A 23,315-nucleotide genomic window follows, 5' to 3' on the forward strand; every position below is an offset into this window, starting at 1 on the left:
TCATCTTCGGGTGACCGAAGGTGACGCCTTGTTCTTGGTGATGATCTAGATGTTGAAGGACCACAAGAGTTTTTCTTTTTGCCTCTAGTATCCATTTGCAACTAGGAATACAAGGAATCAAGAAGTTATAAAAGATGTAGAGTGGGTTTTCTCAAAATCAGATTTTGGAGAAGAAAACCCCAAAACCTCAATGAAACAAGAAATAAATCACTCCAAGTATGAAAATGAAGTGATATGAACTTGAATTTACAAGAAAAATGGAATTAACACACTAACCTTGAAGATCTAGAAAGGTGGGTACGACTAGTCGAGCTTAAACTTGTTGGAGAAGAAGCAAAAATGAAGAGGAAAAAGGTTTTTCCCCCAAATTAAAGTACCAGACGCGCTACACGACTGGTCGAGTACATGTTCAACCGATCGTGCCATGACTGCTTGAGTATGTACTCGACTGGTCGTGCACAGCCAAAAATGTGCATTTTTCACATAATTTTAAAATTTAAACAATTAATATAACAAATATACACACTATGATACATACATGCATGAATAATCAATTTAAATTGCACATACCAAGATCAAATTTTAATTTAGAAAACCTGCTTTTATCGAGCAATTTTGTGAATATGTCAGCAAGTTGAGTCTCGGTCAGAATGTATTCCAAAGAAATTGTTTTTTCTTCCACTAATTCACGAATGTAACGATATCTAATGTCAATGTGCTTGGTTCGTGACTGTTGGATTGGATTTTTTGATATATTAATTACACTGGAATTATCACTATATAAAACCATAGAATCCTGTGCAATTCCGTAATCACTTAACATTCTTTTCATCCATATAAGTTGAGTACATGCATTACCAGCTGCAATGTATTCAGCTTTAGCAGTTGAGAGCGATATGGAACTATGTTTCTTACTTTGCCAAGAAACTAAATAGTTCCCAAAATAGAAACAACCACCACTGGTTGATTTCCTATCATCAACATTACCAACTCAATCAGCATCAGTGTAACCAACTAATTGAACACTAGTATCATGTGGATATCAAAGACCCAGATTAGCTGTACTTGCGACATTTCGCATAATCCGCTTAACAGCAGTTAAATGTGACTCTTTAGGGTTTGATTGATATCTAGCGCAAATTCCTATGCTAAATCAATATCAGGTCAGCTTGCAGTTAAATACAATAAACTACCTATCATACTGCGATATAATTTAAGATCCACTTTCTTACCTGTAGAGTCCTTTGAGAGTTTTAGAGTCGTACTCATAGGAGTATCAAAAATTTTTCCATTCTCAAATATAAACTTTTTAACTAAGTTCAGAGCATATTTGGTTTGAGAAATGAGGAAACCATCAGTTTGTTGTTTAACTTGCAACCCTAGGAAATAATTCAGTTCCCCAACCATGCTTATTTTGAACTTAGATTTCACAAGATCTGCAAACTCAGCAGTCATGTTAGCACAGGTAGATCCATAAATAATATTATCAACATAAATCTGTACTATCAAAATGTGATCATTATGTTTCTTTACAAATAAAGTTTTATCAACACTTCCCATTATAAAGTTATGACTTAGTAAAAACTTAGTCAATTTTTCATACCATGCCTTGGGAGGCGATAGACATGATCAATATTCTTAGGGTCTTCAAAACCCGTTGGTTGTTCAAATACACTTCTTCATGCAAATCGTCATTTAAAAAAGCACTCTTTACATCCATTTGATAAATTTTAAACTTTCTAAAGTAAGCAATGGATATAAATAGTCTAATTGATTCAAGATGAGCTACTGGGGCAAAGGTTTCATCATAATCGATGCCTTCAATTTGAGTGTACCCTTGTACAACCAGTCTAGCCTTGTTTCAAATTATATTACCAAGTTCATCAAACTTATTTTTGAAAATTCACTTAGTTCTGATAATATGGTTATCTTTTGGTCTAGGAACTAAGTACCAAACATCATTTCTAACAAATTGATTAAGCTCTTCTTACATCGCAACTATCCAGTTTTCGTCAGTAAGAGCTTCTTTTACATTAGCCGGTTTTATCTGGGATGTAAAACATACGTAGTTGTACACATGTTCTAGTAGTCTATGAGTGCGCACACCAGTGAGAGGGTTTTTAAGAATTTGATTAGTTGGATGGTCTTTAATAGTTCTCAGTTCAGAGTTGTTTTGACTTGATGAAGAATCCAGTTTATCAATTAGAAGTACTTCATCATTATCCAAACTTGAGACATGTGTATTCAAGTGATCATCAATGACCACATTAATAAACTCTTGAATAACACCGGTCTTCTTATTAAGAACCAGATATGCTCGACTATTTAAAGCATACCTTAAAAATATCCCTTTATCACTTTTGGTGTCAAACTTACCTAGAATTTCTCGGTCACGTAAAATGTAACACTTACTGCCAAAAACTCGAAAGTATTTGACAGTAGGCTTCTTATCAAACCACATTTCATAAGCCATTTTACCGTTTGATTTTCTTGTATAAACACGGTTAATTATATAACATGCAGTATTTACGGCTTTGGCCCAAAAATTTTTAGGGAGCTTCATACTGTTTAACATTACATTTGCCATTTCTTGAAGCAATCTATTTTTTCTTTCCACTATACCATTTTGTTGTGGTATTTTGGGCGCAGAGAATTCATGTATTATTCCTTAATCACTGCAAAACTTCTCAAAACCATTATTCTCAAATTTTGATCCATGATCGCTACGGATCTTACAGACTTGAGTTCTTTTTCAGTTTAGATACGTCTAAGTACCCTTTTAACTTCATTGAGAGTTTCTGATTTGTCTCTTAAGAAGACTACTCACGTAGATCTGGTAAAGTCATCAACGATTACCAGAATATATTTTTTGCCACTTCGACTCTCCGTTCTAGTTGGTCCAATAAGATTCATATAGAGGAGTTCGAGCGGTTTAGATGTGGCATTGGAGTCCACTTTTTTATGAGAACTCCTAGTTTGCTTGCCAATCTGGCATTCGCCACATATTTTATCTATTTTCTGTATTTTAGGTAAGCCTCTTACTAACTTTATTTTGCTCAATTTATATAAGTTGCAGTAATGTACATGTCCAAGGTGTTTATGCCATAATTCGGTCTCATCGGTATGGACCATGTAACACGATAAATTAGATGAGCTAGAATCACTTACAATATAACAGTTTTTAGAAGTTCTGCGACCAGTTAGTATTATAGAACCTTTTTCATTTAAAATTTTACACCCTAGGTTAGAAAATTTTTCGCTATGATTTTTATCGCATATTTGAGAAATGCTTAATAAGTTATGTTTTAAACCTTTTACATATAAAACATTCTCAAATAAAGGGAGGTTAGAAAGTTGAACCGTACCTCAGTTAATAATCCTGTAGTTGCTACCATCACCAAATGTGACTGAACCATCAGTCATGTCTTTAAGATTGGTGAACAGACCTTTGTCACCAGTCATGTGCCTGGAGCATCGACTATCCAGGTACCACTTTGAATGGCTTGAAGCTTTGAAAGTCATGTTGGCAACCAAGCAAGTAACCTTAGGAACCCATTTCATTACAGTTTTGGGTTTAGAAGTATAGCTGGTCTTCTTATGATTATAGTTTTTATAAGACCGACCCACTAAGTTAGATTTTAAGAGCTCCTTAAGTAAATCAACAATTTTCTCAGCTAAAGGATTATGATTCTGATTTTTATAGTTGATATGGTTGCTTTTAGGTTTTAAGGATTGAAAAGTTTTAGCATTTTTGCAATAATTTTGATTTGAACTTTTCCCTTTTGAGTTTGAAGACTCTCCTTTCACAAACTTAGGAGGAGTATTCTTATGTTTGGGAGGAATATTTTTATCGTAGCCCAAACCGGATCGATCGCCACATTTTCTGAATCCGGATAATAGTTTTTCTAACTTATGATCTCCTTGGGCATACCTCCATGTATCCTTTAAACTCAAAAGTGAAGAAACTTCAACTTTTAGTTTTTCATTTTCAGATTTTAGATTTTCAATAAGGGAGGTTTTGAAATCTAAATCACATTTAGTTTTTTTAAAATAATCTAAAATGTGGGATTTTTCTAAAACAAGAGTATTAAAATTTTCTTTAAGTTTTGAAAACTTTTCTTTCTAAAGTTTTAGTTTTACCGCAATTTTACAACTTTCCCTGTATTGGGCATTATAAGCATTTTGAAGATCTTCTTCATTTTCATGATCACTATTCAGATTTTCTTCACTAGTTGAATTATCATGATCTGAAAAAGTGAACTTGGCTAGAGTCATAAGGGCTTTGACTTCATTACCCGACTCGGTTTCAGAATCTTTTGATTCAGAAGAGGCTTTAATGCCAGAAGATTCATCCCAAGTAGCCAACATACCTTTCTTTTTAGGTTTATCCTTTTTAGGACACTTATTTGCTAAATGCCCATATTCATGGTAGTTATAACATTGACTATCTTTTAAAGATCTCCAAGTTTTAGATTTAGATCTTTTCTTATTATTTGATTTTTGAAAATCAATCCTCTTTTTACTTTTGAAAATCTTATAAAACTTTTTAGCTAAAAGGGCCATATCATCTTCAGAATTTTCTAAATCAAAATTACTATTTTCTTGAGAAATACATTTAGAAGATTTAAGGGTGATGGATTTACCTTTAGGAGCTTTAAAGTTTAACTCAATGGTTTGTAAAGAACTAACTAATTCTTCTACCCTCATATTATTCGTATCATGAAGTTCCTGGATCGTAGTCACCTTTGAATTGAACCGTTCCGGTAGTGAATGTAGTATCTTTGCATAGACTTTACTTTCTGGGATTTTATCACCGAGACCCCACATAGAGTTAACAATGTCATTTAATCTAGTATTAAAGTCTATGAATATTTCACTTTCCTCCATACGTATTTCCTCAAATTTGGTTGTGAGGATTTGGACTTTAGATTTCTTGACAATTGTTGTTCCCTCGTGTGTCATTTCTAAAATATCTCAGGCTTACTTTGCAGTATTATAGGATATAATTTTTTTGAATTCATCCGATGATAGTGCGCAAGTTATGGCATTTAAAGCCTTTGCATTGGCACTACTTTCATTTTTCTGAAGAGTGGTCCGAGTAAAATAAGGAATGACTTTCATTGATTTGGATCCATCGATGCTAGTTACTTCAATGGTAGGAGGGGTCCATTCAATCACTGTGGCTTGCCACATGCTCTCATCCATGGATTTTAAGAAAATCCTCATTCTGGCTTTCCATTAGGCATAATTGGAGCCACCAAATGGTGGAGGCCTAGTGTCTGAAAGACTATCAAAATTTGACATCTTAAATAGATCGATTAGCTCAGGAAATAAATCTAAATAGAATAATTAAAAACGAGCTATTAAGCTTTGATACCACCTGAAAAGGCCGAGCTATATGTCCTAGAGAGGGGGGGGGGGGGGGTGGGTGAATAGGACTATGCCAAATTAAAAAAATAACAGCGAAATTTAAATAAATTAAATGCAGATAGCAATAGACAATCCCACAATGCTAAATTTAAAGACAACCTCAAATGAACTAGTATTGAAAGGTTGATAAAAACGTTGTTCTAAGGATAACCTTGCACCATAAAAACCAAGGGTTTATGGCAAGACAACCTTACTAGAACAGTTTGTGTATCAAAAACTCAAACCGATATAGAGGAATAAAGAAATGAATAGCAAGGAAGGAAATCTAAGCTATTACAACATTCCCACACATCCACATAAGGATTACAACATTCTCCACAAATGAAAATAGGAAAATTCTAACCATTCACAAAAAGAAATAAACATTCAAACCACAAGACCGGAAATTATAATGGTTTGCTTGTGTGTACACCAACTGTTTAGAAAAACAGCCACACAACTACTCCACTCCTAATATCCTCACACAGTATATATTAGTGTTTACTATGAAAATAGGTTTTTCCAGGTTCACCTCAAAACCCTCACAATTGTGTCTTTCAAGTGGGCTTACACAATTCAAAAACGCCCACACTCTGAGTTTTCTGGATCACCTCAAACAAACCAAAATAGAGATTTTTCTGGCATAATCTCAAAAGCCAGAATAGAAATTAACAATAATGTAAAATATCTGGATATTCTTTTTTTGATGCCGCCTGGAAGAACCAAATCGGAGTAGAATTTCAACGTAAAAGTTTAATGTCCAAACTCACTTATAAAATGGTTCTAAGTTCTAAATTGATTTTAAATTAAATCAAGTTAGGCTAGCTCTATTTGATTTTGATTCCAAGAAAAGGGCAATTCTCAATCTCTTCTTCAAATATGATTGGAATAAAGAATACAAAATCAAATATAATAAAGCTAAATTAAGAGAATATTAAATGAGCACAATATAGCTTAAAAAGAACACTAACTTATCTCTCAGAGTAGCGTATTGATTTATCTTGAATTGAATGAAAAACTCTGAAATTCGTGCTTTCTTTATAGGTAAAGAAAACATGTTCACGACTGGTCATGTGGACACTATGACTAGTCGTAGGACCAACTGATTTTTAAAATTTTGAGCGCGATAAGATAAAGCCGTTCCATGACTGGTCGTAAGCCCTGCACGACCGGTCGAGGGACCTCCATGACTGGTCATGACCTGTCCACGGCTGGTCATGTGGAACCTGAAATAGTCGTTGGACTTTGAGTCATGGGCGCAAGAATAGTCGAGCACGAATCGTGCACTGTTCACACGACCGGTCGAGCAGTCTCCAGGACTGGTGAGGCTTAACAAAAAAATTTTAAAAATTTTCAACAAACTTAGGACTAGTTGAGGAATTTCTTGGACTGGTCGAGCTAGTGCCAGGAATAGTCGAGAAATAGTCTATTCACTTATAAAATGATCTAATTGAATTATGAATGCAAAATGACCTACCCTAAGGTCAATCTAAGGTCATTCATACCTTGTTAGTGAAGTATGAACATTGAGAACTTCTTTTCCTTTAGTTGATAGTCATTCTTTGAAGTTCATGAAGCTTGATGTCTTGTCATGTAGAGAACCTTAAACTTGAGACTTCTGAAGCTTGAAATTGACATTCATTGAAGCTTGACCTTGAGTTGAGCTTTGCCTTTAGATGAAGCTTTGACACTTCGTACTTTAAAACTTGGAGTGACCTATCATCACTTGATGTATATTGAAGCTTGAAACCGAAGAACTTGACTTGCACTATCACTTGAGGTAAAGACTTTTACAGTTGTACATGAGATGCACAGACCTGGATATGTAGAGGTGCTGGACAAGACAAGAAATGCAATAGGTTTTGGCACTACAAAAGTTGACAACCAAAGGTGGTAGAAAACATCGCACTTACAACAGCTCTCGAACTCGAGGATTCTCTCGAAAGGTTCGAAATGAAGGCCAACGTTGTGGCAGACGACTTCGAAATTGTGAACTTGGGATCAACGGAACTCTCCAGAGAAGTGCGCATCGGTAGATCACTGTCTTTGGAATACAAGCAAAGGATGATGGAATTCCTGAGACTGAGGTTGTCCAACTTTTCTTTCTCTTACGAGGACATGCCAGGGCTCGATGAAGACTTCGTAGTACACCACTTGCCTACAAAGCCAGACATGAAGCCTATTAAGCAGAAGCTACGAAGAATGAAACTAAAATGGGCCCTGAAGGTTTATGATGAAGTCATCAAGCAATATAACGCGGGGTTCCTAGTAGTCTCTAACTATCCACAATGACTCACAAATATCGTACCAGTTCCAAAGAAGGATGACAAAGTCAAGATGTGCATCAACTTCAGGGACCTCAACAAAGCGAGTCCTAAAGACGATTTCTCTCTGCCTCACATCAACACACTAGTAGATAATATTGCTGGACACAAGATCTTCTCCTTGGACAGCTTCTCAGGCTACAATCAGATCAAGATGGCCATCGAAGACTGAGAGAAGACCTCTTTCATCACATCGTGGGAACTTTCTGCTACCGGGTTATGCCTTTCGGGTTGAAGAATGCGGGAGCCACTTATCAGCGAACCATGACTGTCTTGTTTCACGACATGATAAACAAGGAAATGGAAGTCTATGTGGACGATATGATCGTCAAATCTCACACAATTAATGGACATTTTAAAGACCTCAAGAAGCTTTTTGACAGGTTGGACAAGTTCAAGCTCCGCTTCAACCTGCAAAAGTGTTTCTTCGGCGCAACCGGAGGCAAGCTGTTAGGCTTCATCGTCAACGAAAATGGCATACACGTGGATGGGACCAAGACCAAGGCAATCATCGAAATGCCACCGCCCAATACTGAAAAAGAGATTCGGGATTTCCTCGGAAGGATCTAGTATATCAGCCGATTCATCGCACAACTCATACCAATATGTGAGCCCATATTCAAGCTTCTACGCAAGAATTCGCCAAAGGAATGGAACGATGACTGTCAAATGGCCTTCGATAAAATCAAGAAGTACCTGCTAAATCAAGAAGTATCCTCCAATGCTCATGCCACCTACCCCAGGTAGGCTACTATTGTTGTATATCTCTGTCGCAGTAGAAGTAATCAGATGCATCCTCGGCCAACACGACGACATAGGAAGAAAGGAGCAAGTGATCTACTATCTAAGCCGACGGTTTACAAGCTACGAAGCCAAGTACTACAGCTTAGAGAAAACGTGCCTCACCCTAGTTTGGGCAACACAACAGCTACGACAGTACATGATCGCTCACCCAATCCTACTGTTTGCTCACATGGACCCGTTGAAGTACTTATTTGAAAAACTAGCGCTAACAGGCAGGATCGCAAAATGGCAACTACTGCTTTCCGAGTTCGACATCACCTATGTCACATAGAAGGCAATCAAGGGGCAAGCACTGGCCAACCACTTAATAGCACATTCTCTGCCTGATTACCAATCACTGAAGACCTTCTTTCCTGACGAGGACATCCTTTTGATTGAGAAAAAAAAAGAAAGAAAGGCAGGAGAGTGGACACTCTTCTTCGACAGAGCCACAAACTCAAAATGGAGTGGATAGCCGCCCTACTCTACTCTCCTGATGATGTCCCAATTCCCATATCCAGGCGATTGACATTCCAATGCACCAACAACGTAGCTGAATATGAAGCATGTATTGCTGGTCTGAGAGAAGCAATCATCCTTAACGTGAAGAAGTTGCGAGTCTTCGGGGATTCACAACTCCTCATCAATTAGACTAATGGTGATTGGAAGACCAAGGATGAAAAGTTAATCCTCTATCACGTCTATCTGGAGGACCTAACCAAGGAATTCGAAGAGATCACGTTCTCTTACATGCCCCGAGCTAAGAACCAGTTTGCAGACGCTGTGGCCACCCTCACCTCAATGCTGGAGATCCTAAAAGGAGTTGCTGAATAGAGGCTCACTGTCGAGCTCCAGGAGGAACCCGCGTTCTGCCTACAGATAAACGAAGCTGAAACTTCCTCGAATGATCAGCCATGGTACACAGCGTTAAGGAATATCTCGAGCCTCGGAAGTACCCAGAAGGAGCGACATCAATCGATCGTCGCACTATCTAGCGGCTAGCAGCGTAGTTCACAATCACCGGGGGCATCCTCTACTAGAGATCCTTCAACCAAGTCCTTCTCCGCTGCATGGATGAAACAGAAGCATCACAGATCATGTTAGAAATCCATGAAGGACTATGCGGCCCACACATGAACGGACATATGATGTCAAAGAAGATTTTACGGCTCAGATACTATTGACTAACAATGGAGACAATTGCTGCAAACACATCAGGAAATGCTTCAAATGTCAGGAACATGCGAACCAGATCCATGCGCCTACTTCTAACTCTACAACTTGACAACGCCATGGCCCTTCTCTATACGGGGACTTGACATCATCGGCAAAGTTAACCCTAAAGCTTTAAACGGGCATGAATACATCCTGGGGGCAGTAGATTACTTCACCAAGTGGATAGGGGTAGCATCCTACACCACTATCGTAGCATCTCACGTAGTCAAGTTTATGAAGAACAATATCATCAGCTAATATGGGATCCCTCAGGCCATATTACAGACAATGAAACTCCGTTCGTCAATAAAAGGATGGGCGACTTCCTCCACAAGTTCAAGATCCAACGTCATCAGTCAAGTCCCTACCGCCCTCAGATGAATGGTGGGGTCGAAGCTGCAAACATGACTATCATCCACATACTGGGGAAAATGGTAAAGACATATCGCGACTGGTCGGAAATGCTCCCATATACACTCTAGGCTTATTGGACGTTTGTACGGTCAGTTACAGGCGCAACTCCATATGAACTTGTATACGGAATGAAAGCAGTACTACCAGTTAAAATCGAAATCCCATCACTCCGAGTATTGTTGGAGAGCGAGGTCGAGGAAGGCGTGTGGTAGTAAGCAAGATACGATTAACTGCATCAGGCAGATGAGAAGCCCATGCGTGCGCCGAGTCACTCACAGTGCTACCAAAGAAGGATCGCACGGGCCTACAACAAGAGGGTCCGAAAAAGAAGTTTCAAAGTCGGCAACATGGTCATGAAGCGTATCTTACCACGCACTTGCCAGATCCCAGAGGAAAGTTCAAACCCTCGTGGGATGGACCGCTGATCATTCGGGAAGTACTCCCAGGAGGTGCTTTTTGGCTCGCCAGTCTGAGAGGAGAAGATCTTCCTAAGCCCATCAACATCGACAACATGAAAATCTATCACGGGTAACTATACCTAACCTTGTTAATGAGTACAATCGCAAAGCTATACCCATCACCCCTCTCACAAAAACAAACAAAAATCTCCATCACTTCCCCTAACCAAAAAGAAATACCATCACTCCTCCCACCAAAAGAGATCCATCTTTCCTCCCGCCAAGTACAAAAACAACAAAAAGAAGTGTACCCGTCATTTCTCCCATCAAAGAAGAGGCCAGTACCCACAAAAAAACAAACAAAAAAAGAGAAAAAAGAGAAAAAAAAAGAGGAAAAAGACAAAATATCAAAAGGAAGACTAAGAAGGGGAAGAAAATAAGACCATCCCATATCCCTAAATGATCCAACCAAAAACATCTTACGATTGTGATCAAAGACAAGGATAAGAGGGTAACCAGTTGGCTGGCTATAAAGGAAGTCTCTCCGTCTCTTGCGGTACTCAAAAAAAAAAGAGGAGGAAAACATGCCTAAGCACAAGGGGCGAGTTGAAAACCCGAAAGGGCAGCTCGAGTAAACACAGCGGGCATGTAGCGGACTTGGTGAAAACCTGAAAAGCCGCTAAGGGTAAAAACAGCACAGCTGCCAAGGGGCAGGCAAGATCAAAACTCGGGACATAGTGAAAATCTGAAAGGACACTACAGGTAAAAATGACGGGAAGAGCCGAACATAGCGAAAACCTAAAAGGCCACTACGGGCAAAAATGGCTGACAAATAAAAATGAAAAAATAAAAAAAATAAAAAGTGCAGGTACAGAAGAGGCCAAGGCAACAAGTACAATGAAGGGATACGAGGAAAGGACCAACCACGGATCAATGTTCTATCAAACTCCGCTCAAATCCAATGGACACGATCCTGGACACTCTCTCAGGGAACCAAGATCCGAAGTGCACAATCCAGACTACTGCACATAACGTGGGCTGAGCCTAATATTCTTATCCCAATCATTCAAAGCACAAATTCAAACATGAGCTAGCACTCACAAGTTTGGGCACACAAAAAATCTTTTTCTTTTCAAAAAGTCTTTTACATCATTTGTTTTCCTACTTGTAAAAATAACAAGAAAACAACATATATATATCCATCTATACAGGACAAGCAACTGGTCAAAATTAGGGATTCTAGGTAAGCTTTTATCTGTCATATATCAACAATCTCTGTCTAAGCTGCTCTACCGCCATGCGCAGGTTGAAGACCTCATCCCTCTCCAAGCGATGTGCAGCAAGCATACTCTCATCATATCATCTCCCCACCAACAATCGGCGGGCCATATCCTCACAGGAATGACGAAGGACGACAATCTTAGATATGAGATGGCCATGTGTCGCTAGTAGAAATGACGGATCAAGGAACGGTCGCTCCTCGAATGCCTCCAATGAATCATCGACACATGAGGAGGACGAAGCATTATCGCCAACCATGTCTCAATCATTAGACTCATCCATCAAGTGCCAACCAGGGACCTGACGATAAAGCAAATGCTCTGCCACACATCGCTGGTATGGTACTGTCGCTAAGGGTGGAGCCCAAGACTTGAACTCCAAAGCTGTCGCATCCAAAGAACCCTACAAAGAAATCCAGACTCGTCGATACAGAGCGATCAAGCTGGAAGGAAGAGGAGCATGTCTGAATCCAGAAAAGGTGAAGTCAGGAACGTCCTGCCAAAAGCCAAACTACCAGAGAAAATGAGTAGGGTGATAGGAGCAGTACCCTTGAAGGCCTAGCAACAACATAGGAAGCCGCGCTACAGATCAAAAGAGTACGGCAAAGCCATGGAGCTTCCCAGCTAACCTCCTATCCCCGGAGCTGAGAAAGTATATGACGGTACAATGACTCAGTGGCCTCAACATCGGAAGGAAGACCGTCAAGCAACAGAGACAACACATCGTCACGGCGGGACTCAGGCCACACAAGCGAATGAGTCATATGGAGGTGCTCCCACAGCCATACCTGGGTAGAGGTATGAGTCAAGTTCAAAGGCACAAACAAGCATCAGAGTAAAAGAAAAGCAAAAATGAAAGATACCTGTAGGAAGGAACAACAACCCTAGAGGATACGAGTGTGACCAAGAGAGCAATCGGTCAAACTCAGAAAGAGCTCTGCTAGCACCATAGAAACGATGCCCCAACGGAATAGAATGCGGTTGAATACATCTAGTAAAACCTCCAGCGATGACTGCCGCCAGCCTGAGAAAAGCAGCTCAGCCAAGACACAGAATATCAATGCATTCAAGCACTGAAGCTAGCAATCCGATCCAGGGCTTCCTCAGGTGGTAGAACAACGATCGTACAGGAGCTCAAGCGAAAGCTCACCGGCCCTACCCTCTACAGTGGGAAAAGCAGCTGGAAACCCAAACCAAGGAATCAGATCAGCTGGACGAACCGGCTCGGATGAAGGAACATAAGGCTCCCGAGCAAGAGGAAGACCAGACAGGTGCACAAACTCCTCCAAAGATGGGCCCAACTCCAAATCATTGAAGGAAAATAAGTTCAATACTGGAACCTAATCATACGAAGCCGCACTTAATAGTCGTCAATCTAAGCGAACTCGGTAAAGAAGTGAAGAAACTCTTGGAAACCCAAGGAGCCCAGCTCAAAGATCTCAAACTCGGTCAAGCTCTTAATCCAGATGTGTAACCACTCAGAACAGGTGTCACGTGGCTGCAATCGGCAAGTCCGAACAGGCACACCCTATATAATTTGGAACCCCGGGTCAACTGGAGAATCATCCGAGATGGGCATCCCCTCGTTCAACAGATCTATCTCATGGTGATGGAAGAAACCAGACTCACCCATCGCGTCTCGCAAAGCGTCAAAAAGCTGCAACAGGTGGGCCCGAGCCGCTAATGACTGCCACATCAGGAGCAGTCTGGAAAGCACATGCCCCAGGAGCTGCAACGCCTAAAGTATCCCAGTAGCTGACTGGACCAGTACCCTGATCCCCAATAACAGTCGCCTATCCCATCGCTACCTCAAAGTCCGCACTGAATATCTGACCTAGGCCATCCACAAGGAGTCCATCACCTGCCAAATCTAAACTGTTCGAACCACCAAGGTGGGGCCCACCACCCATCTGGACCCGATCCATCCCATCAACACCATCCACTCCCATCAACATGGCATCTCCGACACTCAAAAGCGACCCACCAAGGTCCGGACCATCCACCACCCCTCCAATACCATCCGCTCCCTCCGATGGTCCCACAATCCCAACTCCTGATGGCCCACTAAGCATGGAAGCATCAAATCCATCCACACCAACAAACTGATCAAGCTCATCCATCCCATCCAATCCAACCTCATACCCTCCATTAATGGTGGTAGGAATCATGCCATAAATAGCATTAACCTCTCCATCACCAACCTCCATCAACTCATCCATAAAAGAGCCTCAATTTCCATAAATTCCAAAACCCCCACCCATCTCCCCCTCATTCATGGACCCACCAACATCATGACCAGCCATAAAAGGCAAGAAAGAGGAAAAGACAGAGGAGAAGGAGACAAAAGGAGAAAAGACAAAGGAAAGAAGAAGGGGACAAAATAGATGGATTCAGAGGTCAGGGCGGAGAGAGAATGTCTAAAAAGGTGCTAGAGAATGTACAAAGAAGAAGAGGACTTGCTGGAAGAAAAGATGGATGAAGGCAGTAATCGAATTACCGCTGGAGGTACTTGGAGTACCGTTGTAGGTATTGACACCCATGTATCACTGCTGCACCTGATAAGATGGGAGAACAGGCAAAAAGTTAGCGGGCGGTAGTCGGACTACTGCCAGCTGTAGTTCAACTACCGCCCTGGCCCACAATCGCACGAAATCTAATGTGAGGTCCAATTTCGAAACTCTGGAGCCAAATTCATCTCCGAAAAAACTGTTTGGGCCAACAACAACAATGCTTCAAAGTCCAAGGGCAGAGAAGACATGCAAGAAAGTTTATAAATACATATATATATATACATATATATATATATATATATATATATCTGAGAAAGGATTGTACAAAACAAGCATACAAATCACATGATACAACAGAAACTAGTCATCCTCGTCGAGTATATATTCATCTCTACCCTTTCGACGGACATGCGGACCCAGAAGACCTCCATCGGCAAAATGTGCACCATCACCGGGAGCATAAGCAGGCTACAGTATGGGACCGATACCATACTGTTCGCACCAGGAGTTGTACTTCCTCGCTGGGTCGACAAAGCCACTAGCATCAAAGCCCTCCAAAGTAGTAGCCAGCTCTCGCTCAGGCACCGCTCTCCAGTCAGATGGACCAGATGGGGGACTGAACGGAACAAGCGAGCTCCCATCCAACTACCAAAAGAGCCTCTCACCGAGGTACCACTTCGTCACTCAAGGGTCCTCCAGGATACGACACTGTCTCGAAGCTTGGAAAGCCTCCTGGGCAGCAGGAGCAAGGGCCGCGTTCGATCGAAGGTATGGCCGAGTATGAAACTGCAAAAATAAAGGGCGCACATAAATCAAACAATACAGGGCAAAACAACAAAGGGTAACACAAGACAGGGTAGTTATTTACATCATCAGGGACCTGGGCATCTATGTTTGACCTCCAAGCAAGATCAAAAAACATGCACGTGCGGCTGTGGTTATCCTTGTACCATAGCATCATGTGAGAAAAAGGAGGCGAATGATCGATCAGAGTGGGCGCCAAGTGAGGGAAATGGTAAAAAAAGCACACCTACATGCGATCACAGTCAGAAGTCGATCCCAATCATCCTAAAATAGAAAAACATGAAGGAGCATATTCAAAGGATACCTCAATGACCGGATAAAAGCCAGTCAGAGACCTGCTAATGCAGTGGCTAGCCTTGTCCAGTCCTTCATATAGATGGGCGAGGAGAGCCGCATTCCAATTGTATGGTGTGGGGAAGGTGATATCTACCACCAGTGTCAACAGATGAGAACTCACCAGCTCATTCCCGTCATAGAAGATCATCGCCCCCATAGTGTACAGTATCAGGGCATGGGCCTTCACGATGGTTGCGGCCTCAGTCTCAGGGATACGCCGGGCAAAGTTCGACGACAGCCAAAGCAACCTGAACCGATGGCCGAAAAAATTCGAAACATCCGGCATCATCCCCAGCAGACTCATTTAATCATCCTCAGAAGGTATTGGGAGGTCATCCTCAAAAGGGATAGATCCCCTGTCATACCTAAGGCCCAGCTACATATAGATATCATATGGGGTGATCCCCCACTCTCCGAAGGGCAGATGAAAGGTATGAGTCCCAGTGTGCCACCGCTCCGTCAAAGCCGATAGGAGGGACATGTTCGTCTTGCTTAGACGAACCTGGAACAAACTGGAAAATGGAGTGCACTCCAACACATCAAAAAATAGAGGCTGAGGGTCATGGAACCAGCCTAGCTAGTGGGACCTAACTCCTTGACCCCTCAGGATCGCAGGGGCACCACCCTCACGAACCACATTAGATAAATGGCAACCCTCATGAGGCACGAAACAAGGATCGGCTAACTGATGGGAAGAACCAGCGTCACTCCTACCACGATGAGGCATGTTGCACAAGAGAAACCCACAGGTAAGCACCTCCTTACTGTCAAGCTTAAAAGACAAAAGCCCTAAGAATTGAAAAAAAGCCCAACTTAAGGTTCAAGTCAAAATTCAAAGCTTAAAGTTAAAGCCCAAGTCAAATAGTCAACAGTCAAGGGTCCAAGTCAATGGTTAAGATTCTTAAGGCCCATTCTAAAGGCCCATGCCCATTCCAAAGGCCCATTTTCCAAAACCCATTCCAAAGGCCCATGTTCCAAAGCCCATTCTAAAGGCCCATTTTCCAAAGCCCATCTCTAAAGGTCTATTTTCCAAAGCCCATCTTCGAAGCCCTATTTCAAGGCCCGTCTTTCAAAAGCCCAAGCCATTTCTCAAGGCCCATTGCCCATCGAGTCCATGAAATCACATCCAAGGACCACATCTCCAAATCAAGGTCCACCTTAACTTGGCCAAATCAGGATCATGATTTAGGGCCCACTCAAGGAAAGTCATTCATACATCAAAGCAAATAAATCAAATAGGATGTACCATAAATGGCGGCCCGCCATCAAGATCTATACCATCAAAGTGCTCAACTGGGCCCTAAATCATCCATCTTATGGTCCAGATTAAAAAAAAATAAAAACCAAATAAAAGAGTGGGGCTCCCTTTCTTATCACACCTCACTCTAACAAAAAAATATAAAAATAATAAACAAACAAAAATAGAAAAATCCAGCCAACTCTTTGGCTCAAAACAAAAAAAAAAAATCCAACAAGATCCAACGGTTGAGATCTGGCCAAAATGGTCTTGATCATGGCATCCCTAAGCCCAAAAAGGGGATCCAAGGCTACAAATGGCTCCATCAAGTGTTTCACAAGGAAAATCTAGCCAAACTCCAAGCAAAACACAAGCAAAGATTCAAGATCATCCACTTGGAATTGAAAGAAAAAGAAGGACAATGGAAAATCACAAAGATCAAAGGTAGGAAAACACTTCAAGGAGCTACAATGGTGTCCTTGGATGTTCTTGAAAGGAGAGAAATAGGAAAGAGAGCCACACCGTTCGGACCAGTGCACAGCCCGAACCACCGGACAAAGGCCCGGACCAGCGGTAATCGGACTGCCGCCGGCGGCAGTCCAACTGATGCCCCGACTAAATTTTACATGGGTCAATGAGCTTGTCCCTTATGCGATGATGGGATGCTCGAATCTTCCTTTAATCCATTGGGTAATACCTCAAGAAAAGATAAAAAAGCAAAAAAGTAAAAATTTCATGATTCCATCTCAAAATCTCGTGAGAAATTCAATATCTCATGAGAAAATGAGAATCTTGATAAAGTGCACCAGGAAATTGCTGGAAAATACCAAAAAAAAGAGAAAAGGGAAAAAATGCAAATAAATTGTACTCAATACCCCATTATTAGTGGAGGTCATCTGACTATTTGATCTGCACCATACAATAAAAACCGGACGATCACAACCACCAGTGAGATCGAACGGATCTTTCAAAAATCCAAAAATATTTCAAACCGTTAGCCCCATTAATTTATTAGTGGAGGCCATTTGTTAATTTATTGCAAATAAAAACCGAACGACGACGCACACCTGTGAGATCGAACGGATATTTTTCAAATAATAATAATAATAATAATATATTTTCAAGTAAAATCTCCAAGGAGTCTAGTTCCAAAGACATTAGTTTTCAAAATAAAAAATTTTCAAAAATCGCACACGGCGCGTAATACACTAAGGAATCTTCCATATTCTCCAGTTGCAGTCAGTGCAAACTGCTAAATAAGATTCGATCTCTTCCGGTTTCCCTGGAGGATGATCGAATCCGTACATGATACATGTACGATTGGCCCGATCTCTATATCTGGACAGTCGTACAAGTGCTAGTAGAAATGAGTGGATCCATCTCTAGGGAAGAATAATCAAACTCAAAGTGACAACAATCCATTATAACCAAAGTATCAGAATCAGAAGATTGCATGACAAAAGATTACCTGCACATACCTACTCCGGGAGGTTTGTAAAATTTAATCGAGTCTAAGTTGGCGTAGTGAGTTCACCGTAAGGACACACCAACGCGCAGGGTAGCTAACCACTTTGACGATAAAAAAGAACGAATACTCCCAAGGTCATTGTGTAGCAAAGGAATGACAGACCAAACAGTACGGGAATCCTTGTAAAGCCGCACTAACGCGCAGAGGCCCTACTTTTCAGACTTTTCCTCCAATGCTATTAACAATATGATGTGAAAGGGTTGTGATTGATGACCTCTAATGCCGCACCAATGCGCAGGGACAATCACAATGTTTTTTTCAACCCTAATGATATGTGCAAGTCACCTCTTTTCCAAACAATCAACTGACAATAATACAATGACATGCAATAGATTCGAATCACTATCCTTTCTGACCAGAAGGGTGGGGTGTCCACTCATTTTGGCCTTTGGTTGCTCGCAACCTCAGCTAAAGAGGGGCATTTGTAGACACCCCACCTAGGCTAACATCTTGAAAAGGGCCATGATCAACAACCTAAATCCGAAACCCTACCTAAACCCGAAACCCTGATCCAAACCCTACCCGAACCCGAAACCCTAATCCATACCCTACCCAAACCCGAAACCCCTATCCAAACCTTACCCGAACCTAAAACCCTAATCCAAACCCTACCCGAACCCGAAACCCTAATCCAAACCCTACTCGAACCCGAAACCCTGATCCAAACCATACCCAATCTTGAAACCCTAATCCTAACCATATCCGAACTCAAAACCCTAATCCAAACCCTTAGAACCTCCCAAACCCAGCCCAAAGTCCCAAATCTAGGACCTATTCGAGCCAAGTTAGCCTAGAAATACACCTGGCCGAGTCAAAAACTTGAAAAAAGGACCACCGGACGAACCAGTGTGCCACACAAGGACCGCACGTTTGGGCCCAGCCCGAGCCAGGCCCAACGGTAGTTTGACTACTGTCGGCGGTACTCCGATTACCTCCGCTCGCCGAACATGTGTATCCTCCGAGCAATAACTAGCACAACATCTGAAAGTCAACTTTCTCTAGGAATTACCCCCCTATCTGATCCTATTTACCATTTTACCAAGCCCAAGAGCCAATGAGAGCGCACCATGTGGCGTTTCTCTCTCCTTAACCAATCACCACTTGCACCTCAGCTTTTACCCCTCCTAAACCTCGCAATTACCACAATGCCATTGGAGAAGGCTATAAATAGCCCTCTCCTCCTCTCATTTTCAACAACAACAACAACACATTAGCCATCCCCACATCCAAGAGAGTGAGAGAAAGAGGGAGAAGAAGAGACGGAAAGAGCTCCTAAGCCCTCAAGATTTGATCCTTTATCCACCCCCTAGCTTTTCTTCTTGACTCTTCTAGCCTAGCCCATGTTGGTCATGATTCAATCCATGTTCTAGCCTATCTAAGTCTAAAGCCAAAGATCCACTCATCTCATACACCATCATGACATTTACTCCCTTCTTAACCCCCCTGCTCCTCTAAACTTCTAGCGAACGTATGCTTTGTGACTTGCTGTACATCGGATTTTGTCACATCAGAAATTTCTAGTAGTCTAGTTCGATTTTCTTTATCTCTTTGCATAAGCATCATCACATCCACCTTCTAGACACGTCGTTGGATGTATGCCCCGTGGCTTGCCGAAACTTCGGATCTTGTCACATTAGAAATCTGTGCATGTATCTAGTCCCATCTCGACCATAGCATCCATCTTCCCTTGAGAGTATTTTATCGCACGAAGTAGAGACCATACATTTGTACATACAGAGAGGGTGCCAAACACCTTCCCTCTCTGTAACCGAGGTTCCTTACTCGGAATCCCGAATCATAGACTAGGAGTCAACCTAAGGTAAGAAAGTCTTCGGATTTCTCTAACCTTATGTATTTCGCGGTTTTAGCCGACCGCGGGATTCTAAGATTCATCGGTTAGTGGCAACTCCAACATCCACAAATTAGCCTAGTCACCCCCACCATCAAAACCAAACATACAAATTAGCGTGGGCACCGATTTTCAGTGTCCACAGCGTGACATCAGAGGTTGGTAAACATAATGTTCGCCAAGCAGATCGGAAAAACTATAGAAGTCTGTGTCGATGACGTGCTCATCAAAAGCACAAAGGCCGGGAACCACATGGACCTGAGAGAGATGTTTGACATCCTTAGGAGATTGCGAATGAAAATCAACCCAAGCAAAATGCACCTTTGAAAAGGCCAAGCTATATGTCCTAGAGGGGGGGGGGGGGTGAATAGGACAATGCCAAATAAAAACTTATAACAGCGGAATAATAAAGAAAATGATAGCCAAATTAAATAATAATGCAGGAAAGAAAAACAACCTCAAAATTCAGATCTTGAGAGGTTGATACAAACGTTATTCTAAGGACAACCTTACACCAAAAACAGAGTTTATGGTAGGACAACCTTATTTCTAGAAAGGTCTTTGTATCAAGTCTCAAATCGAAGAGGAATACAAAAACAAATATGAACTGAATTGAAATAACTTGTAATTAAAGATGTATTGTTCTAGGGACAGCCATACACCATAAAAATGGCAGGGCAACCTGCTGGAACAACTTTCAAATGAAATTGAAAAACAAGCTTATAAAGGAATAGCGAAAGTAAATTCTAAGCTATTACAACATTCTCACAAAGCTTGAAATAATTACAACATTCACCACCATACATACATCCCACAAAAAGAATAAAAACAATTAAAAGAATAAATCAATCAACCACAACTCAAAGGATTTATAGTGGTTCGCCTGTGTGTTCACCAACTGTTATCCAATAGCCACACAAAAAGCTACTCCACTCCTAATATCCTCACACAGAGGATATTAGCGTTTACTAACGAATAGGTTTTCCCAGTTCACCCAAAACCCTTACAATTGTGTCTTTGTATGTGGGCTTACACAATTAAAAACCCCCACTTCTGAGTTTTCCTGGCTTTCCTCAGATAACCAATATAACAAGATTTTTTTGGCAAATCTTGAAAGAAACCAAAATAATAGAAAGGAATTTACAATATGTAAAATACCTGAATATCTTCTTCGTTGTAGCAGCCCGGTAGAACCAAATCAAAGTAGATGATTGAATGTCCAAGTTCAATGTCCAGTACTCGATTACAATGGTTCTAGATCTAATTGATTTTAAATTAAACCAAATAGGGCTTGCCTTAATTGATTTTGATTCCAAAGAAAGGGAATAACAATTCCTCTTTTCAAATCAGATTGGAATAGCAGAAACAAAATCAATTAAAATAAAGCTAAGGAAAGAAGATATTAAATAATCACACTTAGCTTAGATGGAGCACAAAATTATCTCTCAGAAGTTCGACGAAGATTGGCTTGAATACTATAATTAAATCGATGATTTCTTGAGATTCGTGCACTATTTATAGGTGAGAAGATCGGTTCTTCGACTCGTCTAGAGTGCTCTTCGACTAGTCGAAGCCATAACAGATATTTGAAAGATTAGGCGGGATAAGCGCAGACCGTTCTACGACTGGTCGTAGCCCTCCTACGACTGGTCGTAGGTTTCCTTCGACTGGTCGTAGGTCCTGCAAAGGTTCGCTGGACTTCGAGTCGTAGATTCTACGACTGGTCGAAGATCAGTCGACACTGTTCCTACGACTGGTCGAAGTCTCCAGGACTAGTCGAAGGCTAACAGATTTTATCCGAATTTGTAACAAACTTACGATCGATCCAGGATTTTCTTAGACTGGTCGAAGCAAGTCTAGGACTAGTCGAAGCAGACCTAAGACTGGTCGAAGAACAGACCAATCACATGTAAAATAACATTCGACTTATGTATCCGAAATGACCTACTTCTAAGGTCATCCTATGGTCAAACAAACCTCAATCATGAAGTATGGACATTGAAACAAGAGACCATGAAGAATGAGCCTTGAAGTCTTGATGTAGACTAAACTTTGAAGTAGCTCAATCATGAAAGTGGCTTGAGTTTCAGCTTGAGTCTTGAGTTCAGCTTGACTTTCAACTTGAGTCTTGAGTTCAGCTTGAGTCTTGCCTTGTACTTTCTTTTTCTTTTCAGCTTGAGTCTTGTGAGCAGTTCTTGCATTCAAGAGTCTTGTCTTGTGATCAGTTCTTTCATTCAAGATCTTGAGTCTTGTACTTGAGAGCTTTGCTTGATGTGAGCTTAGTTTGTTCATCAAGTCATGAATGTTGATCCTTGAGAGAGCTTCACTTAAGCAGGTTATATAAAACATAACAGAGATTTTGGCACCACAAATTTGACAACAAACAGGGATATAAACTATAGCACTTACAATCTCCCCCTTTGTCAAATTAGTGACAAAACACATAACCAAACAAAAGTAAAACAACTGGTTAATACATGCAAATCAATAATCAATATTTAACATTCAACCAGTTTCAACATTCAACAAGATCAAACATATATTCTTCTTGATACCCCACTCCCCCTGAGTAACACTCCCCCTGAGTAACATAACATAACCAATGCTACTCCTCTCACAATCACATTAACAATAAACCATTCTCCCCCTTTTTGTCACAAGATGACAAAGGAGAACTAAATAAAGGAATGAGAGTAAACATGAGGAGGAAATAGAGTATAGCAAAAGAGTCATAGAGATACTCAAGATAGCATCACAGATATCCAGCATAAATTTTACATGAAAAACAAATATCCAGCATAGAATCCAACTCAAACTCAATCAAACAAGAGCAAAGTAATAAAGTTATTACATACCAAAAGTCTCATAGAAACTAGTCAGAATTAGAACTTGAAGATGGAGTAAGAATAGAAGGATCAAGTTGGTGCATGCCTTTGTTCAAGCGCCTTAGGTATTTGCGCATGTATTTGAATTGCAAATCATGAGCAACAGACATGTTCTCCAACTTAACATTAATATTCTCAACTTTATCTTCTAATGCACTCAGACGTGCATCAACATCAGATGGTACAAAATCTGGATCATTAGCAGAGTCAGAATCCAGTTCCTCAAAAATATCATCCATATTAATATCAACACCAGCTTCTTCAGGACCACCACCACCTCCACCACCTTGTTCAGGAAGCAGATCCAACTTCATCTTATTAATATTTGTATTGTTGAAGATCA

Source organism: Magnolia sinica, chromosome 3 (assembly GCF_029962835.1).
Source record: "Magnolia sinica isolate HGM2019 chromosome 3, MsV1, whole genome shotgun sequence".
Lineage (NCBI taxonomy): Eukaryota > Viridiplantae > Streptophyta > Magnoliopsida > Magnoliales > Magnoliaceae > Magnolia > Magnolia sinica.